Source organism: Hypanus sabinus, chromosome 30 (genome assembly GCF_030144855.1).
Source record: "Hypanus sabinus isolate sHypSab1 chromosome 30, sHypSab1.hap1, whole genome shotgun sequence".
NCBI classification, from domain to species: Eukaryota; Metazoa; Chordata; class Chondrichthyes; order Myliobatiformes; family Dasyatidae; genus Hypanus; species Hypanus sabinus.
In genome coordinates, this window is record NC_082735.1 from 35,901,459 (window position 1) to 35,907,494 (window position 6,036).

At 44.3% G+C, this 6,036-nt stretch overlaps 1 long non-coding RNA gene across 1 annotated transcript in view; it reads right to left on the reverse strand.

Annotated features, from left to right (window-relative positions):
- Positions 1–5,276, reverse strand: part of LOC132383565 (uncharacterized) — a 62,404-nt gene extending 57,128 nt beyond the window's left edge. The window contains exon 1 of the long non-coding RNA XR_009508717.1: positions 5,151–5,276. This is a non-coding gene — a long non-coding RNA (uncharacterized LOC132383565). The remainder of the gene's footprint in view (positions 1–5,150) is intronic.
- Positions 5,277–6,036: the final 760 nt, after the last annotated feature.

Sequence of the window (6,036 nt, forward strand, 5' to 3'; positions counted from 1 at the left end):
CAAAAGATACAGAGCAAGTGCAGTGCAGGTAAACAAAGTGCAAGATCATATTGAGGTAGATTGTGGTGTCAAGAGTCCATCGTTTCATTCAAGAGCCTGACAACAGTGGGATAGAAGCTGTCCTCGAGCCTGCTGGCAGGTATTTCAGGCTTTTGTATCTTGTGGCTGATGTGAAATGGCAGAGAAAGAATGTCTGGTGTAGTGGGTCTTCGATTATATCAGCTGCTTTATTGAGGCTTGTCTCTGTGATGTTCCGATACACTTACGATGGGATACCTCAGCATGAAATATCAGATACAGGTAATTACCATGCCAACCAATGGCATCCCACACATTTTCAGGTCAGCAGCTTAAAGACCATAAATTCTCCAAGAAATCACAATGATGGTAATATAACAGATTAGTGTGACAAGACTAAGTGCAGTTTAACATTTAAGAGTGCACGATGATGGAAAGTCCTTAAGGGTAATTGACATGTCCCGTGTACGGGCAGGTTTTAACAGGATTCTCACCGCAACATTGTGCAAAAAAGCCCAGCCAGCGCTTGCTGTTGCTTTTGCAACAAGGGGCATGTTTCTTCCTCTAAACAATGACCTCATCAGACAAAATAAGCTCACTGAGTCGTCTCATTCTGGCCGCTCCTCAACCAAAAGCTATGTTGTGACGGGGAATTTTACTATGCTTTATGTGAGGTTATTTATCCTGCAAGATAGACAGCAGGAAATAAATTAGAAATACATCAAAACACAAGGTGTCTGCAAACAAGACGTTGAATAAATTCATTGGCATTTTACCAGCAGGAGTCATCTTACAATGGGCTCTATTCCAACTTCGTTAGACTTAGAACGAAGGCCCAAACCTGCCACCAACGAAAACTGGTGAATGAACCACAGAGACACAGGGGGTCTTGTTGCAGATTAGCCAAGCATCTCTGCTCCCCCTGCTAGCTGGGATTGCCCAATACTTCCCCACTTTCTTAAGCCCATCACCCCTTCTGGGGAATTGGCTGACAATGGCAGCTTGCTGGTGACCTCTGTCTGGGGCCAGTCTTTCAAAATGCCCGCATGTTTAGCCCATCTTTCCTCTCCCAGGGATGAGGTCTTTGGAACTTCTGTGGGCATTTCAGGGTTTTTACGGGGTGGGGTTGCTAGTCCCACGTGCAGCCCTCCTCCTCTCACATTTTTGGACCGTCCATAGCGGAGTCAATCGCTCAGTGCTAAACCATTTTAATTCCACTTCTTTGTCCCACAGAATCAGGTTCGTTACTGCTGACATGTATCATGGAATTTGTTGTTTGGCAGCATCAGTACAGTACAATACACGAAAACACTATAAATTAAAGTAAGAATATATGGTATGTGCAAAATAAATCATGTAAAGAGACAGCAGAGTAGTGAGGTAGTGCACATGGGTTCACTGTCCATGCAGAAGTCTGATGGTGGAGGGGAAGAAACATTGAGTGGGTGTCCTCAGGCTCCTGTACCTCCTCCTTGATGGTAGTAATGAGAAGAGAAATGAGACATGTCCATCCACAGCCCCTCCTCCAGGTCGGAGCTAAATGCAAATGGGAGGAAAGACACGTCCTACTCTAACTGGGCACTCTCCAGTCCGGGGGCATGAATACTGAGTTCTCAAATTCTGATAACTGCTACCCCTCTGTCCATTTCCCCCATTTCCCTTTCTTTTCTCTCTCCTTCTGATCCAACTGGCCCCTATTTCCCTCCCTTCCCCCCATTGTCTCCACCTGCCCATCACCCCTACACCCCTCCCAGTGTCCATCCCTGCTTCCCCCACCACTTCCCTCCTTCTATTCAATGCTCCACCTCTCTTTCCTATCAGATTCCATCATCTTTGGCCCTTTGTCACTTCCACCAGTCACTGTTCAGCTGCTGACATCATTCCCTCTCTTACCCCTTCCCCGAGATGCTTATCACCCCCTCCCCTCACCTGGATCCTCCAGCTATTCTCCATTCCTTCCCTCCTCGTTTTCTGTCTCGGCCATCTCCCCTCTTTCTTTCAGTCCTGGTGAGAGGTCTCGACCCAAAACATTAACTGTCCACTTCTTTCACAGATACTGCCTGACCTGTTGGAACACTCCAACACTTTGTGCTTTGTTAAATACAACAAATAACTTGTTCCTGAGGCATTTGTAGTTTATCCCTGCTGTGTATTTTGTGAGCATGTGGTTTCAATTACCAGCAGAGGTAAAGACTCCAAGCTCTTAACCTTCTTTGCAAACTTGATCCCTGCCCAGTAGATCTGCTGGGATACATTGGAATGCTCAAATGGCAACTTATCTTCTCAACAGTTGGTTACAAAGAACGGTTACATAAATGTGACACCGGTGACTATGATACTTCAGATGCATTGTATCCCCTTAGAGCTTTTAATGCTTTTTGGTAGAGTTTGCCCATAAAATGGGAATAAAATATAATGGTGTAGCCAAGCACCAAATCGGACAGAAATTCATTCGCTAGAATTCTAATTCTATAAGTACTGTGTAAAAATCTTAGGAACATACGACTTTTGCATAGTACTGTAATGATTTTATGTGTTGCACTATAGTACTGCTACAACCAAAACCCCAACATTTCATGACATATGTGAGTGATGACAAACCCAATTCTGATACGGGGTCTCTTTTGTGGACTGAGAATGGGAAGGGGGAAGGGAGAGGGGATAGAGTGGGACGCACCCGAGAGATGTTTTGTAATGATCAATAAACCAATTGTTTGGAATCAAATGATCTTGCCTGGTTTTGGTGTCTCAAGGCTGGATGTATCTGTGCTTATGCCACCCACCACCCCTGGCACTCCTTCTCTGCCACAACTCCTCCCGTGGCACTCCACCCTTGCCATTCCCAACATCCTTTGCTGCCGCCAGATTTACAAACTCGCTCTCTGCTCCATGTTGGCAAACACAGTACTGTGCAAAAGCTATGTATATGTCTATGACCTTTGCACAATACTGCATTTTTTCTTGTGAACAGCTGAAAGGCAGTTACTGTAGTTCACAGTAATCCGTAACATGTGAGAAGTTGTGGGCATTTAAGAAAGATGAAGTAGTTGCTATTAATGTACTTCCTCATTTAATCACATTTTCAATGAAAGTTGATAAGCCATATTTGGCAATGATTAGTAAGCAAAAACACTTCTCTGTCATTTGGATTTGTCTGATGTCTGAGATTTCCAATCAATGTGGTTTGCCAGGCATTGCATCAACAGGTTTCTATGTGCAAGTTACCCAGGGTGAGTGCTGCGTGACTGAGAACAGATCACAGCAGTGACTAAACTACTCAGTTAAGATAATCATGATAAAGTGTTAACGGGAGTAAATGCAAGTGGATATTGATCTCTCCAGACTCATCCAGACAGAAGCATTCATATTTGTCCCATCATAGTAAAAAAAATTGCATGCTTCCACTACTCTCTATGGTTCATTGTACATGTAGGATAACGTAATGGGTGGGAAGAACCACTGACATTGAGTTGGGATTCACTTTGAGAGGCTAGTCTGACGTGATGATGTAATGACGGGAAATTTTTTTAACGCGCTTTTGTGTTTGGTTGACAATAAAAGTGAGTTCTGCCATTTTATTTACAAAATCCTATGCGTGAGTGGATTACTCTGTGTGACCAATTTGGAATTTGTTAAAAATACTCTTATGTCATCAAGGGTCAGTTAATACCCTAACAACCATCAGGCTCCTGAACCAGCATGGATAACTTCACTCATCTCAACTCTGAACTGATTCAACAACTATGGATTCACTTTTAAGGACCTTAAAATTCATATTCTCAGTATCTATTTATTTCTACTTTTTTTTGCACATTGATTGTCAGTCATAATTTATGTATAATTTTTCATAAATTCTATTGTAGCTCTTTATTTTCCTGCAAATGCCTGCAAGGGGTGGAACAGGTAGTGTGCACAATACTTACAGCACCTGCAACCTGGGGTTTCCTCCAGGTGCTCTGGTTTCCTCCCACAGGCCAAAGACGTACCGGCTAGTAGGGTAAACACGAGGAAATCTGCAGATGCTGGAAATTCAAACAACAACACACACAAAATGCTGGTGGAACACAGCAGGCCAGGCAGCATCGATAGGGAGAAGCGCTGTCGGAGGGTCTTGGCCTGAAACGATCACAGTGCTTCTCCCTATAGATGCTGCCTGGCCTGCAGTGTTCCACCAGCATTTTGTGTGTGTTGCTGGCTGGTAGGGTAATTGGTTGTAGTAGATTGTCCCGTGATTAGGCTAGGATGGGTTGCTGGGCTGCATGGCTCCAGGGGCTAGAAGGGCCTGTTCCCCAAAGTAAATACAAACAAATAAAATGAAATTTAAGGTAGTATATGGTGACATATACAGTACATACTTTGATAATAAATGTACTTTGACTTTTCAATTTATATAAAAGCCTTCAAACTTTGATTAGACATGTATAAGTTAGGAGTGCAGTGGAACATTTAATGCCCGGCACAATAGAATTGATCAGACCTTTGTATTCTGTTTAAAAAAAATCCCCCTCCCCCCACCCTCTTCCTTTCTCCTCACTCTGACTTTTATCTCTTCTCACCTGCCTAACACCTCCCTCTGGGTCTCCCCCTCCTCCCCTTTCTCCTCTCCTATCAGGCTCCTTCTTCTCCAGCCCTTTACCTTTCCCACGCACATGGCTTCACCTATCACCTTCTGGCTATCCTCCTTTCTCTCCCCTCATTTTTTTATTCTGGCACCTTCCCTCTTCAGACAATCTCTGAAGAGTATTGATAATGGCTGGGGTCACTCGTCTTGTAAAGACACTGCCCAGAAGGTGGCAATGGAAAACCACTTCTGTAGAAAAATTTGCTAAGAACAATCATGGTCATGGAAAGACCATGATCACCCATGTCATATGACACAGCACATTATGACAATGAGAATTAACTTATTTAAAAAAAGCATTGCACCATTTCCACTTATAGGGTGATACAACCCTTCATTGTTCTACAGGGTTCCCCACCCAGCTCAGCCCCTCCACGTGCAAAGGCAGAAGAAACCCTGGACTCCGGCCGTTCCCCACAGAGCATTAGAGCTGGCCGCACCAAATGTCAGTATATCTCTCAGCACTGACTCCTGCAGCCTGGAGTGTGCCGATTCCCTCGCGGGTACTCACTGTGCTGGAAGACCAACAGGTTTCAGGCTGACCAATTGATGCTGTTCACCAGCTTGGCAAAGGTGGAGTGCTTGTGAGAGATGAGGACATGGCTGCATCAGCTGAGTGTTATGATCACAGGCGCTGTGTGTAGCATCGAATGGTTCAACTATCTTTTTCTGCATTTGAACTTTCTCTGAAAGCTTATCTGTGACTCCAACAGCAAACACACACAGAGGCATGGCAGAAGGGAGGAGAGGGTGTTTGTCAGCGCAAGATTACAGACAAAATTCTGACTTCGACAGCTTTCTTGAGAAGTCATTGCACAACACCACCAGTGTTATTCACCTGCTAAAAGAACACATCATTCCAGTCACAGTGTGGCCTTCATTTCTTGCTGAGTAAAGCAGCATTTTTCCTGCTTGCAGTGAATTCCCCTTCTCCAATCCCCTGGAAAGACAATTCAGTGGCATTGTACTTGTCATAGTCACAATCTTGCAGGAGGAAGCGAGACCATGACAGGAAGGAAATGAATAATGAAGCTCCATCTTTACTGACAGTGTAAGTCAGAGTTTCGGCCCTGTGGAGAGTGGAGGCGTGTGAGATAATCAGTCAGGAATGCTGCTCGTCAAATTTTGAAAGGGACTATTATATGCGCTAGGTGCAAACAATGTTACTGATAAAGAATAAACAGTCAATCTGCCTTCAGAATAAAGTTCGGGCAATTGAACAGTCCTTCAAAGCACTTTCATCTACAGAGCACCTTATAAGGCCTGAAAACACACACTACCAAGCTCGAGGACAGTTTCTATCCCAGTGTTATCTGGCAGACCTCTTACATGATACAATGGACTTGGCCTGACAGCCTACCACGATATGACCTTGCACTTTATCCTGTACCTGCATC